At 42.2% G+C, this 22,501-nt stretch overlaps 1 non-coding gene across 1 annotated transcript; it reads left to right on the forward strand.

Annotated features, from left to right (window-relative positions):
• The first annotated feature begins 5,435 nt into the window (after positions 1–5,435).
• LOC125995626 (small nucleolar RNA SNORA51) lies at positions 5,436–5,568 on the forward strand. Its single transcript, XR_007491120.1, has one exon. It is a non-coding gene; the product is annotated as a small nucleolar RNA SNORA51 (small nucleolar RNA).
• Positions 5,569–22,501: the final 16,933 nt, after the last annotated feature.

Below are 22,501 nucleotides of genomic sequence, written 5' to 3' on the forward strand. Positions count from 1 at the left end.
GGATGGCGCTGCTACAGGCAGCCGACCATCTGAGCCTGGAGGGCTATGAGTACAATGAAGAATCTGTAGTGCTAATAAAATAAAGTAGCGAGTTCGAAAGAGGCAACTTGAAGCTGTTCACCCAGAACTTGCTGAGCTAGCATGTTCAGGCATAGGGAGCAGGAGCCCAAGATGTGCACGTCCACCAGGTGGACTTCAACCCCAACGTTGTGGCACGGATGAACTCCAAAGTGGTGTGCTGAAGGCGGCTGACAATCTGAGTCTGGGAGAGATCCCAAGAGGCCCGTCAAGGGCTATGAGTACAATGAAGAATCTGTACTGCTAATAAAATAGAGTAGCGAGCTCATTGGGGCAACTTGAAGCTGCTCATCCAGAACTTGCTGAGCTAGCATGTTCAGGCATAGGGAGCAGGAGCCCAAGATGTGCACGTCCACCAGGTGGACTTCAACCCCAACTTTGTGGCACGGATGAACTCCAAAGTGGTGTGCTGAAGGCGGCTGACAATCTGAGTCTGGGACAGATCCCAAGAGGCCGATTGAGGCTATGAGTACAATGAAGAATCTGTAGTGCTAATGAAATAGAGAAGAGAGCTCGTCAGGGCATCTTGAAGCTACTTACCTAGAACATCCTGAGCTGGCATGTGCGCTCATGGGGAGCAAGAGCCCAAGAGGATTGAGTCCACCAGGTGGAGATCAACCCAAACTTTGTGGCATGGATGAACTCCAAAATGGTGTGGATGGCGCTGCTGCAGGCAGCCGACCATCTGAGTCTGGAGGGCTATGAGTACAATGAAGGATCTGTAGTGCTAATAAAATAGAGTAGCGAGCTCTTCGATTCAACTTGAAGCTGCTCACCCAGAACTTGCTGACCTGGCATGTGCGGGCATGGGTAGCAGGATCCCAAGAGCTGTACTTCCACCAGGTGGACTTCAACCCCAACTTTGCGGCATGGACTAACTCCAAAGTATTGTGCTGCAAGTGGATTATCATCTGAGTCTGAGAGAGATCCCCAGCGGCCCATCGAGGGCTATAAATACAACGAAGAATATGTAGTGCTAATAAAATAGAGTAGCAAGCTCCATAGGGCAACCTGAAGCTGCTCACCCAGAACCTGTTTAGCTGGCATGTGCGGGCCTGGGGAGCAGGAGCCCAAGATGTGCACGTCCACCAGGTGGACTTCAATTCCAACTTTGTGGCATAGATGAACTCCACAGTGGTGTGCTGTAGGCGGCCGACCATCTCAGTCTGGGAGAGATCCCAAGCTGCCCTTCGAGGGCTATGAGTACAATGAATAATCTGTAGTGTTAATAAAATTGATTAGCGAGCTTGTTGGGCAACTTCAAGCTGCTCACCCAGAAATTGCTGAGTTGGCATGTGCAGGCATGGGGAGCAGGAGCCCAAGAGGTGTCGTCCACCAGGTGGAATTCAACCCCAATTTTGTGGCACAGAAGAACTCCAAAGTGGTGTGCTGCAGGTGGCTGATCATCTTAGTTTGGGAGAGATCCTAAGAGGCCCGTCAATGGCTATGAGTACAATGAAGAATCTGTAGTGCTAATAAAATAGAGTAGCGAGCTCATTGGGGCAACTTGAAGCTGCTCACCCAGAACTTGCTGAGCTAGCATGTTCAGGCATGGGGAGCAGGAGTCCAAGAGCTGTGCGTACACTATGTGGACTTCAACCCCAACTCTGTGGCATGGATGAACTCCAAAGTGGTTTGGATGGCGCTGCTGCATGCGGCTGACCATCTGAGTCTGGGAGAGATCCCAAGCAGCCCTTCAAGGGCTATGAGTGCAATAAAGAATCTGTAGTGCTAATAAAATAGAGTAGCGAGTTCATCATGGCAACCTGAAGCTGCTCACCCAGAACCTGTTAAGCTGGCATGTGCGGGCCTGGGGAGCAGGAGCCCAAGATGTGCACGTCCACCAGGTGGACTTCAATCCCAACTTTGTGGCATGGATGAACTCCAAATTGGTGTGCTGTAGGCAGCCGAAAATCTCAGTCTGGGAGAGATCCCAAGAGGCCCTTCGAAGGCTATGAGTACAATGAATAATCTGTTATGTTAATAAAATTGAGTAGCGAGCTCCTTGGGCAACTTCAAGCTGCTCACCCAGAAATTGCTGAGTTGGCATGTGCAGGCATGGGGAGCAGGAGACCAAGAGGTGTCGTCCACCAGGTGGACTTCAATCCCAACTTTGTGGCATAGATGAACTCCAAAGTGGTATGCTGTAGGCGGCCGACCATCTCAGTCTGGGAGAGATTACAAGTTGCCCTTCGAGGGCTATGAGTACAATGAAGAGTCTGTAGTGCTAATAAAAGAGAGTAGCGAGCTCGTTGGGGCAACTTGATGCTGCTCACCCAGAACTTGCTGAGCTGGCCTGTGCAGGCATGGGGAGCAGGAGCCCAAGAGGTGTCGTCCACCAGGTGGACTTCAATCCCAACTTTGTGGCACGGATGAACTCCAAAGTGGTGTGCTGAAGGCGGCCGACCATCTGAGTCTGGGAGAGATCCCAAGAGGCCCTTCGAGGGCTATGAGTACAATGAATAATATGTAGTGTTAATAAAATTGAGTAGCGAGCTCGTTGGGCAACTTCAATCTGCTCACCCAGAAATTGCTGAGTTGGCATGTGCAGGCATGGGAAGCAGGAGCCCAAGAGGTGTCGTCCACCAGGTGGAATTCAACCCCAATTTTGTGGCACGAATGAACTCCAAAGTGGTGTGATGCAGGCGGCTGATCATCATAGTTTGGCAGAGATCCCAAGAGGCCCGTCAAGGGCTATGAGTACAATGAAAAATCTGTAGTGCTAATAAAATAGAGTAGCGAGCTCATTGGGGCAACTTGAAGCTGCTCACCCAGAACTTGCTGAGATGGCATGTGCAGGCAATGGGAGCAGGATCCCAAGAGCTGTGCATCCACCAGGTGGACTTCAACCCCAATTTTGTGGCATGAATGAACTCCAAAGTTGTGTGGATGGCGCTGCTGCAGGCGGCTTACCATCAGAGTCTGAGAGAGATCCCAAGCGGGCCATCGAGGGCTATAAGTACAATGAAGAATCTGTAGTGCTAATAAAATAGAGTAGCGTTCTTGTCAAGGCAACTTGTAGCTGGTCACCCGGAACTTGCTGAGCTGGCATGTTCAGGCATGGGTAGCAGAATCCCAAGAACTGTGCGTCCACCACGTGGACTTCAACCCAAACATTGTGGCATGGATGAAGTCCAAAGTGGTGTGCTGCAGGCGGTTGATCATCTTAGTTTGGGAGAGATCCCAAGAGGCCCGTCAAGGGCTATGAGTACAATGAAGAATCTGTAGTGCTAATAAAATAGAGTAGCGAGCTCATTGGGGCAACTTTAAGCTGCTCACCCAGAACTTGCTGAGCTAGCATGTTCAGGCATAGGGAGCAGGAGCCCAAGATGTGCAAGTCTACCAGGTGGACTTCAACCCCAACTTTGTGGCACGGATGAACTCCAAAGTTGTGTGGATGGCGCTGCTGCAGGCAGCCAACCATCTGAGTCTGGAGGGCTATGAGTACAATGAAGGATCTGTAGTGCTAAAAAAATAGAGTAGCGAGCTCATCGACTCAACTTGAAGCTGCTCAACCAGAACTTGCTGAGCTGGCATGTGCGGGCATGGGTAGGAGGATCCCAAGAGCTCTGCGTCCACCAGGTGGACTTCAACCCGAACTTTGTGGCATGGATGAACCTCAAATTTGTGTGGATGGTGCTGCTACAGGCGGCTTACCATCTGAGTCTGAGAGAGATCCCAAGTGGCCCATCGAAGGCTATAAGTACAATGAATTATCTGTAGTGCTAATAAAATAGAGTAGCGAGTTCGAAAGAGGCAACTTGAAGCTGCTCACCCAGAACTTGCTGAGCTGGCATGTGCGGTCATGGGTAGCAGGATCCCAAGAGCTGTACTTCCACCAGGTGGACTTCAACCCCAACTTTGCGGCATGGACAAACTCCAAAGTATTGTGCTGCAAGTGGGTTATCATCTGAGTCTGAGAGAGATCCCAGCGGCCCATCGAGGGCTATAAATACAATGAAGAATATGTAGTGCTACTAAAATAGAGTAGCGAGCTCGTTGGGGCATATTGAAGCTACGCACCCAGAATTTGCTGAGCTGGCATGTGCGGGAATGGGGAGCAGGATCCCAAGAGCTGTGCATCCACCAGGTGAACTTCAACCCCAACTATGTGGCATGGAGAACTCCAAAGTGGAGTGGATGGCGCTGCTGCAGGTGGCCGACCATCTGAGTCTGGAGAGCTATGAGTACAACGAAGAATATGTAGTGCTAATAAACTAGAGTAGCAATCTCCATAGGGCAACCTGACTGCTCACCCAGAATCTGTTGAGCTGGCATGTGCGGGCCTGGGGAGCAGGAGCCCAAGATGTGCACGTCCACCAGGTGGACTTCAATCTCAACTTTGTGGCATGGATGAACTCCAAAGTGGTGTGATGTAGGCGGCCGACCATCTCAGTCTGGGAGAGATCCCAAGCTGCCTTTCTAGGGCTATGAGTACAATGAAGAATCTGTAGTGCTAATAAAATAGAGTAGCAAGCTCGTCAGGGCATCTTGAAGCTGCTAATCCAGAACTTGCTGAGCTGGCATGTGCAGGCCTGGGGAGCAGTAGCCCAAGAGGTGTCGTCAACCAGGTGGACTTCAACCCCAACTTTGAGGCAAGGATGAACTCCAAAGTGGTGTGCTTTAGGCGGCCGACCATCTGAGTATGGGAGAGATCAAGTGGCTCCTCAAAGCCTATGAGTACAATGAAGAATCTGTAGTGCTAATAAAATAGAGTAGCGAGCTCCTTGGGGCCAATTGAAACTGTTCACCCAGAACTTGCTGAGTTGGCATGTGCAGGCAATGGGAGCAGGATCCCAATAGCTGTGCATCCACCAGGTGGACTTCAACCCCAATTTTGTAGCATGGATGAACTCCAAAGTGGTGTGGATGGCGCTGCTGCAGGCGTCTTACCATCTGAGTCTGAGAGAGATCCCATGCGACCCATCGAGGGCTATAAGTACAATGAAGAATCTGTAGTGCTTTTTTTTTTTTTTTTTGAGAAGATACTTTTATTTGAAATTGAGTCTGAGCAACATGAGTGAGCTGAAGAGGCGGCCTGGCTAAGGCGCAGGGCGAGTGGACAGCCCGGAGGCAGAGCAGCAGAGGGTATTCCCTTGATTCAATGTGAATATGTACCCAAAATACTACAGTGAAAGATATGTAAGCAATTATGAAAAAAAATTGTGTTTTTAATCAGAAACTTTCTTTGACTTACATGTATTATTATTATTATTATGTTATATTAGTTTACCTCATTATGTTAATCAATTTTGTCCTTTAAATAAATTTTTACTTTAAAAAAAACAAAAAAAAAACAACTTTAGTTTGCCCTGAAGAAAAAAATAAATAAATAAAATAAATAAAAGATAAGATAAGGCCTCCCAATTCTTACCACAGGCTGTGTTCTTTACACTGGCTGTATAGAAAGAGGAGGTACAGTAAAGGCACCCCATATACACCTCAACACACGCCCCTTGCCGGGTATGTATTGTGAATTGGGGGACAAAAAAAAAAAGAATCTGTAGTGCTAATAAAATAGAGTAGAGAGCTCGTAGAGGCAACTTGAAGCTGCTCACCCAGAACTTGCTGAGCTGGCATGTGCGGGCATGGGGAGCAGGATCCAAAGAGCTGTGCATCCACCAGGTGGACTTCAACTCCAACTTTGAGGCATGGATGAACTCCAAAGTGGTGTGGATGGCGCTGCTGCAGGTGGCTTACCATCTGCGTCTGAGAGAGAACCCATGCGGCCCTTCGAGGGCTATGAGTACAATGAAGAATCTGTAGTGCTAATAAAATAGAGTAGCTAGCTCATTGGGGGTAACTTGAAGGTGCTCACCGAGAACTTGCTGAGCTGGCATGTGCAGGCATGGGGAACAGGAGCCCAAGAGCTGTGCGTCAACCATGTGGACTTCAACTCCAACTTTGTGGCATGGATGAAGTCCACAGTGGTGTGCTACAGGCGGCTTACCATATGAGTATAGAGTGCTATGAGTACAATGAAGAATCTGTAGTGCTAATAAAATAGAGTAGCGAGCTCGTCAAGGCAACTTGAAGCTGCTCACCCAGTACTTGCTGAGCTGGCATGTGCGGGCATGCGTAGCAGTATCCCAAGAGCTGTATGTCCACCAGGTGGACTTCAACCCCAACTTTGTGGCATGGATGAACTCCAAAGTGGTGTGCTGCGGGGGGCTTACCATCTGAGTCTGAGAGAGATCCCAAGCGGCCCATCGAGGGCTATAAATACAATGAAGAATCTGTAGTACTAATGAAATAGAGTATCGAGCCTGTCAAGGCAACTTGAAGCTTCTCACACAGAACTTGCTGAGCTGGCATGTTCAGGCATGGGTATCAGGATCCCAAGAGCTGTGCGTCCACCATGTGGACTTCAACCCCAAAATTGTGGCATGGATGAACTCCAAACTGGTGTGCTGCAGGCAGCTGATCATCTAAGTTTGGAGAGATTCCAAGAGGCCCATGAAGGGCTATGAGTAGAAAGAAGAATCTGTAGTGCTAATAAAATAGAGTAGCGAGCTCATCGGGGCAACTTGAAGCTGCTCACCTAGAACTTCCTGAGCTGTCATGTGCGCACATGGGAAGCAGGAGCCCAAGAGTTGTGAGTCCACGAGGTGGAGATCAACCCAAAATTTGTGGCATGGTTGAACTCCAAAGTGGTGTGGATGGCGCTGCTGCAGGCAGCCGACCATCTGAGTCTGGATTGCTATATGTACAATGAAAATCTGTAGTCCAAATAAAATAGAGTAGCGAGCTTGTTGGGGCAACTTGAAGCTGCTCACACAGAACTTGCTGAGCTGGCATGTGCGGACATGGGGAGCAGGAACTTAAGAGGTGTGCATCCACCAGGTGGACTTCAACCCTTTAATGGCTGGGATGAACTCCAAAGTTGTGTGGATTGCGGTGCTGCAGGCCGCTTACCATCTGAGTCTGAGAGAGATCCAAAGCGGCCATTCGAGTGGTATGAGTACAATGAAGAATCTGTAGTGCTAATAAAATAGAGTAGCTAGCTCGTCGAAGCAACTTGAATCTGCTCACCCAGAACTTGCTGAGCTGGCATGTGTGGGCATGGGTAGCAGGATTCCAAGAACTGTGCGTCAACCAGGTGGACTTCAAACCCAACTCTGTGGCATGGATGAACTCCAAAGTGGTGTGCTGCAGGTGGCTGACCATCTGAGTTTGGGAGAGATCCCAAGCGGCCCATGGAGGGCTATAAATACAATGAAGAATCTGTATTGCTAATAAAATAGCTTAGCGAGCTCATTGGGGCAACTTGAACCTACTTACCCAGAACTTGCTGAGCTGGCATGTGCAAGCATGGGGAGCAGGAGCCTATGACCTGTGCATCCACCAGGTGGAATTCAACCCCAAGTTTTTGGCGTGGATGAACTCCAAATTTGTGTGGATGGCACTGCTGCAGGCGGCTGACCATCTGAGTCTGGGAGAGATCCCAAGAGGCCCGTCGAGGGCTATGAGTACAATGAAGAATCTGTAGTGCTAATAAGCTAGAGAAGCGAGCTCGTCAGGGCAACTGAAACTGCTCTCCTAGAACTCCCTGAGCTGACATGTGTGCGCATGGGGAGCAGGAGCCAAAGAGGTGTGAGTCCACCAGGTGGATATCAACCCAAAGTTTGTGGCATGGATAAACTCCAAAGTCGTGTGGATGGCGCTGCTGCAGGCAGCCGACCATCTGAGTCTGGAGTGCTATGTGTACAATGAATAATATGTAGTGCAAATAAAATAGAGTAGCGAGCTTGTTGGGGCAACTTGAAGCTGCTCACCCAGAACTAGCTGAGCTGGCATGTGCGGGCATGGGGAGCAGGAACCCAAGAGGTATGCATCCACCAGGTGGACTTCAACCCCAACTTAATGGCATGGAACAACTCCAAAGTTGTGTGGATGGGGCTACTGCAGGTGGCTGACCATCTGAGTCTGAGAGAGATCACAAGCAGTCTGTCGAGGGCTATGAGCACAATGAAGAATCTGTAGTGCTAATAAAATGGAATAGCGAGCTCGTTGGGGCCACTTGAGTCTGCTCACCCAGAAATTCCTCAGCTGGCATGTGTCGGCTTAGGGAGCAGGAACCGAAGAGCTGTGTGTCCACCAGATGTACTTCAACCCCAACTTTGTGGCATGTATGAACTCCAAAGTGGTGTGCTGCAGGCGGCTTACCATCTGAGTCTGGGAGAGATCCCAAGTGGCCCTTCGAGTGGAATGAGTACAATGAAGAATCTGTAGTGCTAATAAAATAGAGTAGCGAGCTAGTTGAGGCAACTTGAAGCTGCTCACCCAGAACTTGCTGAGCTGGCATGTGCGGGCATGGGTAACAGGATCCCAAGAGCTGTGTGTCCACTAGTTGGACTTCAACCCCAATTTTGTGGCATGGATGAACTCCAAAGTGGTGTGCTGCAGATGGCTTACCATCTGAGACTGAGAGTGATCCCAAGCGGCCCATGGAGGGCTATAAATACAATGAAGAATCTGTAGTGCTAATAAAATAGAGTAGCGAGCTCCTTGGGGCAAATTGAAGCTGCTCACCCAGAACTTGCTGAGCTGGTATGTGCGGGCACGGGGAGCAGGAGCCCAAGAGTTGCACGTCCACCATGTGGACTTCAACCCCAACTATGTGGCATGGATGAACTCCAAAGTGGTGTGGGTTGCGCTGCTGCAGGTGGCCGACCATCTGAGTCTGGAGAGCTATGAGTACAACGAAGAACCTGTAGTGCTAATAAAATAGAGTAGCAAGCTCGTTGGGGTAACTTGAATTTGCTCACCCAGACCCTGCTGAGCTGGCATGTGCGGGCATGGGGAGCAGGAGCCCAAGAAATGTGCATCCACCAGGTGGACTTCAACTCCAATTGTGGCAAGGATGAACTGTAAAGTGGTGTGGATTGTGCTGCTGCAGGTTGCTGACCATCTGAGTCTGGGAGAGATCCTAAGCACCCGTTGAGAGCTATGAGTACAATGAAGAAACTGTAGTGCTAATAAAATAGAGTAGCTAGCTCATTGGGTCAACTTGAAGCTGCTCACCCAGAACTTGCTGAGCTGGGATGTGCAAGCATGGGGAGCAGGAGTCCAAGAGCTGTGCATGCACCATATGGACTTCAACCCCAACTTTGTGGCATGGATAAACTCCAAATTGGTGTGGATGGCGCTGCTGCAGGTGGCTGACCATCTGAGTCTGGGAGAGATCCCAAGAGGCCTGTCGAGGGCAATGAGTACAATGAAGAATCTGTAGTGCTAATAAAATAGAGAAGCGAGCTCATTGGGGCAATTTGAAGCTGCTCACCTAGAACTTGCTGAGGTGGCATGTGCAGGCATGGGGAGCAGGAGCCCAAGAGCTGTGCGTGCACCATATGGACTTCAACCCCAACTTTGTGGCATGGATGAACTCCAAAGTGGTGTGGATGGCGCCGATGCAGGCGGCTGACCATCTGTGTCTGAGAGAGATTCCTAGCAGCCCATAGTACCTTGAAGAATCTGCAGTGCTAATAAAATAGAGTAGTGAGCTTGTCGGGGCTACTTGAAGCTGCTCACCCATAATTTGCTGAGCTGGCATGTGCGGGCATCGGGAGCAGGAGCCCAAGAGCTGTGCGTCCACTAGGTGGACTTCAACCCAAACGTGTGGCATGGATGTACTCCAAAGTGGTGTGCTGCAGGCGGCTGACCATCTGAGTTTGGAAGAGATCCCAAGAGGCAATCGAGGGCTATGAGTACAATGAAGAATCAGCAAAATGGAGTCTCTGATGCCTGAGAAGTCAAAGGTCTATGTATGTGAGGCTGCTGGTGGCGCTTCCCCCATGAACCTAAAAGAAAGCGCTGACCAGAAAGAGAGCCATTACCAGAGGTCAATGGTTAAGCAAGAACAAACATGCTATGTAAAGGCTACAAGTTAAGATTAGATCTGTAGCACTGTTAACAGAACAGAGCACCGCAGGACCACTTATAATAAATGTATAACTTGCTAAAAAATAACCCTGACATATTTGATGTATGGGAATGTTACGGTGGAAAATTACTGAACCACCACTTCCCCTCTTTTGTCTGAAAATGTGCTCATGCTATATAAGCTAGCCCCTACTATAATAAAATGTCTTTTGATCAGAACACTGTCTTAAGCTCATTTTTTCCCAGCCTATTCTCTTCTAGGTCGGATCCTCTTCATGACTTATGAATAACTTTGTTATTCCCCAAGTCTCTTGTGGGTAGCGGTACCAGGGGGTGGCACAAAGATTATCTCATTTGAGTCAATCTTTGAATTCTGGGCTGCTTCTACACTTGAGCAGCATTTTTAGTATGAATGTAAAATTGTCTATGGGAGGTGGTAAGTGACTAAATGTTGTGAGCTCTGCTGGTAAGAACAAACCAAATTGAGAAGCTTTGTTCTAAATTTAGGTGATGCCCGTCTTACTCTAGAAGGTTGCTATAGAGTGTCAGTGAGGTACCCCACACCAATTTGTAACTACACTAGTGAGAATCCTTTATGGAGAAGAGCTACTTGGATATTGATAAAGAGTCATCCCTTAACATTTTGTACAATAATATCAAAATCACGAAAAGAATTTTGGTGAGGACCACTGTTATGAGAACTTCTAGAACAGGGGTCTTCCAACTAAGGCCCGCAGGCCACATATTGTATTTATACCCATTTTGTTTCTTCACTTCTAAATAAGATATATGCAGTGTGCATAGAAATTTGTTCATAGTTTTTGTTTTTACTATAATCTGGTCCTCCAACAGTCTGAAGGACAGTGAACTGGCCCCCTGTTTGAAAAGTTTGAGGACCCCTGTTCTAGAAGATATGTTTCATGTCCTCTATGAGACTATATAAGAAGGAATGGCAATTTCATAAAAACAATGTCTGTGCCTTTCTTGTGACTTTTAGCTATTATATGTGGTGATTTCTTATAATCTAAAATAATTAATGAAAAATTTCCTTCACTGGAGTTCTCTTTTGAATTTAAAAATCAATATGACATGGGTTTTATATACTTTCATAATATACTTTAAATTTAAATATCATTATTTTTTACTTTTTGATTAGTGATATTTATATTAAAGTTTATAAATAATAATTTATATCCTATGTACAAAAATGCACATCTATAGAAATAGAGAAACAAAATCCCATAAATAATTCACTCATTACTTATCGCTAACTATAGAACAGAAGGTTGAAACAAAAACAGTCTCTCTTCTAAACATTTCTACAAGTGCATAAAAACAGAATCAAGTATCTATAGTCTCTCCATCTCACACTGTTCTTCTACTTTTTCTTTTTATCTATCTTAAGAGACACATTTTATTGTATCTATTTTTCTCAGCTGCAAGTATAAGCATCTCTGTTATCCTGTGAAGGAAAATATGTAAATTTTTCATAAAGGTACATACTACAAGGACAATCAACTTTCAACTATATGTCTTTACCCATAAAAGTTTCATGTCCCAAGAAACCTCTCAGTCTCAAGAAATTTGGGACATCTGGTCAACTAAAGATCAATGAAGCTGTTTAACAAAGAAATTTAAAACTGAACATATAGTATATTCGATAAGAACAGTCTTATGGCGATTAAGACCATATGACAAATTCAATGTTAAATTTTAATTATTCCCAAATTCAAATAGGAAATGAAATATCGAATAATTATGTTATTTAATTTTCTATAAAGAGAGCAAGATATGCTTCTACAGTGCTGAGAAATATTAAGTACTAAATAGTCATAAAAATAAGATAGAGTTCACCATGAAATAAGGAAAAATAAATATTTTATATGACCATAATATATTCATCTATAAATACATTATGTCAACCTGCTTTTATATTTATGGCTTATCACTAATTATTTGTTTTGGGTCCAGAGAGGTAGTACAGTAGGATGCTTGCCTTGCATGCAGCTGACCTAGTTGATCCTTGGAACCATATATGGTCCTATAAGTGCTGCCAGGTGTGATGCCTAAATTCAGAGCCAAACCAAACCTGAATACTGTTGGATATAATTCAAAAACAAAAGAAGAGTATGTGTTATAAGAAATAATATAGTTATGGATTAAGAGATTATAAGAGATATACACATATAGGACAGTGGTTAGAACGCATACTTAGCATGCATGTAGCAGGCCCAGATTCCTCATACCAATTGGTCTCTTGAGTATTACTGAGTATACCTGGAGGGAGGCCAATAAGCACTGTCATGGATCCCTGAGGGTCCCTATACCATCTAGATGGTTCAGGTATCTCCAATACCACAGAGTCCAGTATCATAGAATTACAGACCTCTACAGTTATTTCCTTGAACTACCACTAGATACCAAGAATTGAAGGCAGGACTCCTAAAACTTTTGAACATGACTGAGAAGCCCTGGTCAAAAGAAGTAAAAGAAAAATTATTTTTCATCATAATTTCTAAAAGATCTAAAACCTAAGAGTTTAAAATAATAAAAAATATTATAGAATTGCATTGTTTTTAATTGCTATAATCTATAAGAAAAAATCTGGAACCATATAAAACACAATTATTTGAAATGTGTTTCAAATATAAAAATAATTGAATAAATGGTCCCCCAAGCCCAGAGCAAATTCTGAGTGCCTAGCCAGGAGTAATCCCTGAGCATTACCAGGTGTGGCCAAAATAATAATACTAAAAATAATAATAATAATAAGTAATTGAATAAGAGTTATATTTATCTCCCAAAATTATTGTACAATTTTAACTCTTACTCTTAAATGTGCATATCCATAGAAATAGATTTCCAAAGAATAATTGAGTCAAATAATTTCAATTTCTTTTTTCTTTTATTTACACGAAGTAATTTTATAATAGACTGCACTACAAATTTAAAGTTAAGAAATGCCATTTTTTATATTTATCTTCTCAATAAGTTTTAATTTAAAGACTAATATTCTGAGCCCCACAGGCTGCAAAAATGATTTACCCTAAATCAGTCTATTGTAACCTGAGAAATGTCTACATCTGCGCATTGTAAGAATAAGACAACTTCTGAATCAAACATCCATTAAACATTGTAATCTAAGCATTTTACTCATGCCCAGAACATGGGCATTTCAACAAGGATATCAACATAGGATTTCTTCCATAAATTCTGACCTTTCTATTCAGGGCTTAAGAATAACCACTTAAGTGTAAAAAGTGAAAAAATCGACTTCATTCATAACTACCACACAAGTAATAGGCTTCCTGTAGTCTATTTTCACTTTTGTTCCACTGATCTTGGAGACAGAACTCTATTTCTCTGGACTCTTTGTTCTGCTTCTTGAATCATATGTAAAAAGTCAGATGAACTGGGCTTTTTTGTGTGTGTTTATTAAAACTGTGCCTTAATTCAAAGGATTCAAAGGATCGAAGTCTTCAAATAGGAGTTCTGTTACTGACTGATTCGTGAAGACTGTGCCTCTGCATTCGGTAGGTCATAAATGATTTTTTTCTTTTCTTGTTTTAGTTGATATGAGGTAATGCTTATTATTTATTTTTAGATAATAGAGATTCATTAGTATTTAACTTGATAGTATTTATGCACAAAGTTATGCACCAAAACCATGGAAGTGCTCATTCCCATGACACTTCTAATCTTGTCCTTATATCACCTTTGATTCATTCTTTCTCCCAAATCCACTCTCCATATACTATGACTGACATTGCAAACTCACTTGATCACCATTTTGATTATCTCTGCCTTTCTTTAACTTTTTGTCCATGTCAAAATCAAAGTCCTGCTCACATTTCCCCAGCTACCATTATTTTCTTGTATATAAAACAGCACCCACATTGATATTGTCCATCCCCTTTACTTGTTTCTCTAAATAGCACAAGTGAGTTTCATTACCTTATATTTGGCATTATGCCTCTGGATCATTTTGTTCCATAAGTATCTTTCATAATCAATAAGTTACAGAAAACTGCACATAAGTAATCTCTCCCTTTTGTTGTAATTAGGTAGAGTCATCTCCAGCTTCTGAACATAGAAAGTCTAGATCTCAAATCTTTCTAGGGCTACACATCATTCTACTACATATTGGGGAATTATAGAAATATTCCCAAATTTTGAGGTTTTGGTGAGAATTAAATGAATTGTTATGATTCAGTGATTCTTTTACATTTTTATTCTTTTCTGAACATATGACTTTGCATTTCTTAGCATAAAAATCATGTCATCATTCAAACAACAAATTATACGAACAACAAATTAAATCAGATTCATTGTTGTCTGTGGTTTGAAGTGAACCACTGTTATCATGCTAAAAATAAAAAATTACTACAGAAAATTGCTCATGAGATTAAATGAATCTTATATATTTCTTCTAAAATATTCATTCTTTGCCTCTAGAGTAATATCTTAGACCTCTTCTTCCTTGAAAAATCACACTATTCCTACCCAAATTTTTCTCTCTCCCCTATTCTCTCTTCTTTTTTCATCTCATCATGTTTTTCTTTTCATCATAACAAAACTCAATTTTGAAACCCTAATGTTCCCCTTTAAATCTTAAAGTAGCCTAGTCAAAGAGGAGGTAAGGCACTAACCTTGCATCAAAGTAAGGTGTTTAGCTTGCAAGAGGGCAACCAAGGTTTAATTGCTAAAGGTTGTATAGTCCTCAGTAATTCTAGTAGTGATCATTGCATGAAAATTCAAAATGAAGTCCTGAGCACAACTTGGTCTGGCCCCCAAAACAAAACATACAGAACAAAGCCAACAGCATATAACAAAACTTTTAAATAGTTAGTTTTAATGAAGAAAAATATTTCCTGGAAACTTTATGTACTCAGAGCACATACATTTTTCTTAAGAGAGTAAAAATACCTAACTTCAACATAAATTATTCTGCTATCCTAAAAGACCAAACTTTGGTAGTCAATGGTTAAATAGTATTTTTATGTCCAATATTCTGGAGTAAATGAATGGATAATATTATATATCTTACTTGAATCACACTAATAGCATTGCTTCCCAAGAAGGGACTATGGTTATCACACTTCATTAAGGTGAAAATTTTCTAGGGATTCAACTCTTATAATACATGTATCTATTATTAAATGGATTCCATATAGTCATAAATGAAGGGGCACAAAATAATTCTGGAAATTTGTCACAGCTCTAAAGGACTCTAAATAATCTATATCCTCGCATAGCAAAGAGAATCTGTTCTTATTCATAAATCATACTCAAATTATCATGCAGCAATATTCATGAGAGCCAAAATCTGGAAAAAACACATGTCCAAAGAAGAATGACTGGATAAGGAAATGAGAGTATATTACACAATATAATAATACACAGATGCAAAGAAAATATTAAATCATGCAGTTTCCTGAAATAATAAAGGAACTGGTGAAATGAGGCTAATCATCTAAAATACCCAGATAGTTCCAACAGAGAAATCACACAATTTTTCCAAAACACTTGTATTCATGACATCCCATTCCAGCCATTATTAGTAAATATGTCCAGTAATATTTGTCATCTTTCCTAGATGAAAATGCTAACAATTCCAAACTGAAAGAGTTTAAAATTAAGTCATTAAAAGATGGAAGAGTTTTGAAATTGAGTGAAAATAGACTTGATTATGGATTGTGCCAATATATATTCAGGGATTTAATCCCTACTGGAGTTTAGTTTCCCTTTAAAAATATCAATGAAATAATTTAAATAAATGTGACATGTGTTAAAGAGAAACAGTTTTTACATAGTTTAAGTGTTCCTTCCATATTGTCTAGTATTTATTTTGCTTTTAATATAAATTTATACGTGCTTGACAATTCTTTCTCCAGGAGATCTGATATAATGCTCTTCTCTTGAGTGTGAATGATATTTAATAACTCACATCTGGTAAGAGAAGAAAAGTTTGGAATTGCAATACCTGACACAACCTTCATCGAGCAGATAAAGGTTAAATGTACAAGGCATGTTAATTACTTGCATTTCATATATCTGCACCACAAATAGAAAAGTGAAGGACATTTAACCTCCGAGTAATCTCAGAACCTCCAACTGACTATGGAAAACATTAAATAAATAGAAATTTAGAAATAGTCTGTAATTAAAGAGTAGCTCAGTGCCCTACAAAAATTATAAGAAAAAAGATTGAAGCCGATATATTTAGATAAGATCAAGAAAACACAATAGTGAGGTAAAACAAGTGTCATGGCTTAAATTGTACTGCTTGACAAATTCATGTTGAAATCCTTGCATCACATGTGAGATTGTGAACATTTTAAAAATGGGGTCATTTCAGAATACAGTAAAAATTAAATGAGGTCATTATGGTCAGAATAATACAAGGAGACAGATAAATTTCAAGGGTACAATTGGAACAAGGACAAATATAGATGATAGATCAGGTGAAAATAGATAAGACCAGAGTCAAAGAGTGAGGTATCAGACTAAAGCAATCCTGTGAACATACCTTCTTGGAATTCCAGACTCTAGAACTGTAGATATCAAATTTCTACAACTAACGCCACCCAATCTTGGTACTTCATTTTAAAATCTAAGAAATTTGTCTTGTAAAGGTGCTCTGGCTCAAATTTTGTAAACCAAATAGTGAGTTTGGCTTACTAAGTAGGTATTAGTGAAAATGAAACAGTAGAACCTGAATACATTTTATAACTTAGAATAATATTCTGAAAATAACATATGTATGTTAATTTTTAGCCTTAATACAAGGAGATTATTGAAATTAATCAATTCTTCTCTCTAATAGAAGAAAGTATTTTATGTGGTTCAGAACAAGAGTATAGTGGGCAGGACATTTGCCTGCATACAACCGACCAGAGTTCTAGCTCCAGCATCATATATGATCCTCTGAGATCTGCAAAGTTTAACTCTTGAGAATTAAACTCATGAGCACTATTGCATTTGGTCTATCCCCATTCCCAATGGGTATATGAGAAGTCACCTGCCTTCAATGTTTTGCCTATATATAATCATCTAAATGTTAACAGTTGTGTGTTAAATGAAGAATAAAACAAACACACCTACTGTTGTACATCCCTAAGTAGCATAGAACCACCAAATATAATTATAAAAAAATTGAATATTGAGAGGAAACCATGAAGAATATAATAATAGTATATAAATTCAAGAACATGTATCTGAAATAGGATCCTCAGACTTTGTTATTTTTTCATATTGATAAAGATATTACTCACCTTTTATGCACATACTATTTATTACCATTGTGAAGGAAAATTATATTTCTTTCATACAGTATTTACTTGTTTACCTTTCTATCAAGATAATAAAGATCATGATTATGGTTGTTGGATATCAACGTCAAGAATTAGAAGATATATTGAACCTTGTAGGTGCCCCGACTTGCAGGGAACACCAGTTAAGATATGGGTTACTCTTACTCGGAACTTACTTGCGCATAAAAACAGATAAACACAGACCAAAGAACAAACACAGAAACAGACAAGAATGGGAGAAGGATTCCCATGTGTTTATTGAAGCACAAGGCCCAGCTTAAATACTTTTTTTTGCAGGCAGAATTCTGCACTTACACATACAGATATGGCATAGATACATTTAAAATCTACCAAAATAACCAGAATGGTCGAGTTTTTTTTTTTCATTTTTAATTATTTGCATTAAGAGCATGTTGAAGACTATATCATAGACATTCTCTTTCACCACTGTCTAAACTTGTATCTTGATCCATTAATAAGCTAATAAGCTTTAAAAAATAATTACTTTATATAAACAGCTCACTAATGAACAATTGTTGCATCTGAGTAAATAAGCTTTTGATACAAACAGATAAACCAGAGCAACACAAAAAGACATACATTTAAAATCATAGAGAAATATCCTCTGTCCCACTTTAATGCCCGTGGTCTCAGACCAGCTCTGTCATTTCTGCTTTCTAACATAGACACTACTTTCATTTAACCTTCTGACTCCTGCTGAGTACATGTGGCAGATTTGGAATCAAAGCTGTTCTCCATCCAAAGTAGATCTGTTTCATTTCACTGTCCTATTGATTTCAGCATGCCACTAATGATGTGTTTGGACTAAGACTTGCGACTGTCTAAACAGCAGTAGACATTCTCGACACCCTGTGGCACCCTTTCAGGAAAAGAAATTCCACCAGGCCTGGGAGGGTGAGGGGGAAAGGCAAGGAGAGTGGGGAGGCAGAGCAGAGTGAAGGTTTTCCATTGTACATTACTCAAGGAAGTAGAATTTTTCAGATAGGGCACAAACCTGCAGGAAAGCACCCAAATGGTTCAGCCAAGGTTATGATATTGAATTAGCTATCATCATCATCATCATCATCATAATCATCAATATATTTTATTAGATGATTATAATGATAAAAAAAACTTGTTTTATTTTTAAGAGGACAAAAAAGGAGATCACTTTAGATTCTGTTGAAAGGAACAAGTGAATGTACTGTGGTATCTCTTTATTCAAAATTTAGTGACAGCTTGTTTGCATTATGATGCCATGGCTTCTTCTTTGTTGTTGTTGTTGTTGTTGTTGTTGTTTTTGGGCCAAATTCATTGACGCTCAGGGGTTACTCCTGGCTATGCACTCAGAAGTCGCTCCTGGCTTGGGGGACCATAAGGGATGCCAGAGGGATCGAACCACAGTCCGTCCTAGGCTAGCGCTGGCAAGGCAGACACCTTACCTCTAGCGCCATCGCCCTGGCCTTTTGGCATGGCTCCTCGTACTGCCATATAAGTACCGCAAGCTAACCGATTGTGTCACTGGAGCTCCGCCATGGCTTCTTTGTCCTGACATTTTAGGGAATTCTCTAGGTCGCCATGAAAGTGGGTGTAGGGTTCTGCGAATGATGGAGAGACACTCAGTTGTGGTGAATAATAATTGTGTGTCTTTATTAAATACTACAGGGATGTATTAAAACATGAACTTTATGTGTGAGAGAAAGCCTACATCTGCTTTCCTGCAAGGTTAAAAATATTGTACTTTCTTTTGAGCAAAAAGCTTATCAGTATATACTGTTTGATCTGTAAGTTTCTTCAAACCATACATCACAGGACTTTAGTGTGAGTTACAAATCTTCTGAATGAAAAGCTCCAATGAAAAGACAGAAGGAAGCTGAGCCAGACAGACAGAGACTTATCTGGGATCCAAGAGCAAAATTTATCAACTCAAAGATTTTTACTCCTAGGCTGGACCCTGGCTGTCAATTCTGATATTAATTAAAAGATAAATAAGTTTTCCAGGTGTTCCTATGAAGGATCCTTACATCTCAGTGATTAAACTGTTTAAAAATACAGAAATATTTTATTTTGTAATTTTTGTGATATTTTTAAAAACGATTAAACTTTATTGACTGATTGAATGATTGGTTTGAGGGACAAACCCAGCGATGCTCAAGGGTTACCTTAATCCAGGCTTTGTGTTCAGAAATCGCTCCTATCAGGCTAGGAGCTATATGGGATGCCTAGAAGCGAACTAAGTCCCTTCTGGGTTGCCTGCATACAAGGCAAATGTCCTATCACAATTCTATGTCTCTGGCCTCCAGAACATCTTTTTTTTTTAATTTATTCTTTTTATTTTGGTCCACACCCGGTAACTCTCAGTGGTTACTCCTGGCTCAGAAATAGATCCTGATTTGGGGGACCATATGGGACCCCGGGGAATCAAAGTGCAGTCAGTCCTGGTCAGTTCCTTGCAAGCCAAACATCCCACCACTGCGCCATTACTCTGTCCCCTCATTTAAAAGATTAATACTACTTTGAATATGACGAAGATATTTTTATGTTTCTATTGATGATGATTTTTCTAGGTCAAGTGATATATAATCAAGGCCATATTTGTGTGTACTAATTTTTTCATCTAGAGGTAAATGAAAATGCCCTTGGAAGCTTCCCCTAAGGGGAGAGAATTCCAGCCAGCAGTTTCTCTCAACCCAGGGAACAGCAAGAGGACATCTCCAAATTATTCGCAAATGGCCTGAATCACCCAGCACCTACAAACCGAATTAGGAGAGGTTAATAAGAAAGACTCAAGATGACAGTTGCCATTCAAGAGCGTTTATTCAGGAAAAAGCTGGGTCTTTTATCTCCTAGCAATTAGGGGAGGTCTCACGAAAAGCAGGAAGCATCACTTAGCCAATCACATTTGGCCAGATACGTACAAAATATCCAATGATAACATTTCTTCCTCACAAGGCAAATACGGCTAACCTGTTTTTCTGGGGTACAAGGCAGGAAGCTGGATTGCAACAGTGGGGGAGGAACAGATCATAGGACTTCCTTATCTAAGCAGGACATCTGGTTTCAGTTACAGGAACTAGCTTCAAAAGGCAAATGTTATAAACAAATTTAAGGTCAAAGAGGGAGTGGAGAAACATAGCAATACATTGTAAAGATGTTTTGTTCAGAAGTAGAAGAGGGTTCAAGTCCCCAGGGCAAATAACAAATGGAACATGAGTTCCTGTTGCAAGGGCCAAATTTAAACATGCTGCTTTTCCTGTTAGCTCAGGGGCAAAAATCCGCAACTGCCAGCAAAGCAAGAAGGTGGCTGGTGGATGTAAGCTTCTTCACAGAATCGGTGGGTGCTTGGTCACCCACATCTCCCCCTTCTCTATTAAATAAAAGGCACAACTTGTAGGGTGGAGGGTCTGTCTTAGGTTACCTGATGTGCTCCCGGACCTGGCCATGTCGCCGCGATTGGTCAACATGTTGCCCCCAGGATCTGGCATCAGGCTAGCCCCGTATGACGCGTCTCCACAGCCTAGAACAGAAAGATCTGAAAGATCTTTGTTTGTTGGCCAAGCGCTCAATCTCCTCAAAGTTGAGGGGGGTAAAATCGGGGGTGTCGTCATCTGTAGTGTCAGCTGTTGATAGTGCACCTGAACGGTGCTCTTGGTTGCTTCATCAACTTGATGTTTAACAAAGGCAGTCATTTTGCGGAAAGCCCAAGGGCCAAAAGAAATAAGCAGCATGAAGCCAATGAAGGGTCCCAATAAAGTTGGGAGCAAGGTACTAACCCATGGAGTGGTAGAAAACCAATTTTGATACCAACTTTCACTTCTGTCTATTTCATTCTGTCTTTCCTCTAGGCTTTTTTCAATCCTTTTGATGCTATCTCTAACTAGGATAGTTTGATCTTTAAATACACAACATTCTTTCTTTAAAGCAACACAAACTCCCCCTTCTTTCAAAAAGGCAAGGTCTAAGCCACGACGGTTTTGCAACACCTTCATAAAAGGGGGGAACAGGGGAATAACAAATCCAACATTGTTCATACCCAGGGTTGGTAAGGGCAAGGGCCGAGGCATTCATCATATCAAGGATAGCTTGGGCATTGGAGGAAGGGCCAGAGGGGAGGGTGAGTTGCAGGTTGGAGGATGTCTGGGCGGAGGCTTTGACTATGACGAGGATGAGCTGCGAAGAGGAGAGGGGTCCGGAGGACAGTGTGGGCTGGAAGGGGGGGGGGGAAGCAGGCTGAGCCCTGAAGAGCTTGGGGCATAGGAGAGGTTGAGCTGACATAGCCAGTGTGTCCTGGGGAATGGGTGAATGGGCCAGGTCGTGGCAAAAATTGAGTGGGGGTGGCTTACTATTCCTCAGGACCCATGGCGAGGGCACAAAGGGTTACTTCCAGGATGGGTCAGGGGGTGGAGTGGGATGAGTGGGAGGGGAGTTGGCTATGTCACCAGCAAAGGGGGAAGGGAAGGAACCAGAGGTGTTGTCATCGTCTTGCAAGGGAGAGTAAGGTGGAGCAGACAAATTGCAACGGAGGTTGTTAGTGGCAGTGGTGGGCATCCAGGGCAGCCAGGCAGAGTCAAATTCAGCATTGTCACAGGTGGATTTAGTCTGAAACAGGTCCGCAGGAATGGCAGGCTAACAGGAGGGGTGACAGGCTCTTTTGAAGTGGATGAAGACAGGACTGCGGGAAGCTGCAGGAAGTCTATAAGAAAACAGCTTGGCAGGAGGCAAAATGGTTATTTTTGAATGCCACGGGAATGCCTCCTGACTTTTGCCAGACTTTAGCATTCAAAAAAATTTTATAATTAACAATCGCCAATTTTTCAAAAACTTTTAAACTGAACCTAAATGATTTTTCTTAAACTTCGTAGTTATTATTTTAAAGCTAGATGCTATTCTTTTTAGCCACAATTTCATATTCTATAGGCCTTAACTTACACATAGCGGGAGAGCTGGGTGATTGCAAAGTCCAGAAGTTCTCCAGGGAAAAGTTATCCCCGATGGCCATTGAGAAATCCCCTGCACTTTCTGCCATGCTGTCAGAAAGACAAAGCTAGCTTAACACATAATTCTCAGCGGGATGTTACAGTTTGTTAGATGACCAGACTGAGCCAGGTAAAAAAAAAATTAATTGAAATTTCAAAAATGGATAAGGCTTTAAAAATTATATTTATCATGAAATGCAAAAATAACAAATAAACAGAACAAAACAACACGAAACACAACATTGTGGCCAC

The sequence above is a fragment of the Suncus etruscus genome, chromosome 17 (genome assembly GCF_024139225.1).
Source record: "Suncus etruscus isolate mSunEtr1 chromosome 17, mSunEtr1.pri.cur, whole genome shotgun sequence".
Classification (NCBI taxonomy): domain Eukaryota; kingdom Metazoa; phylum Chordata; class Mammalia; order Eulipotyphla; family Soricidae; genus Suncus; species Suncus etruscus.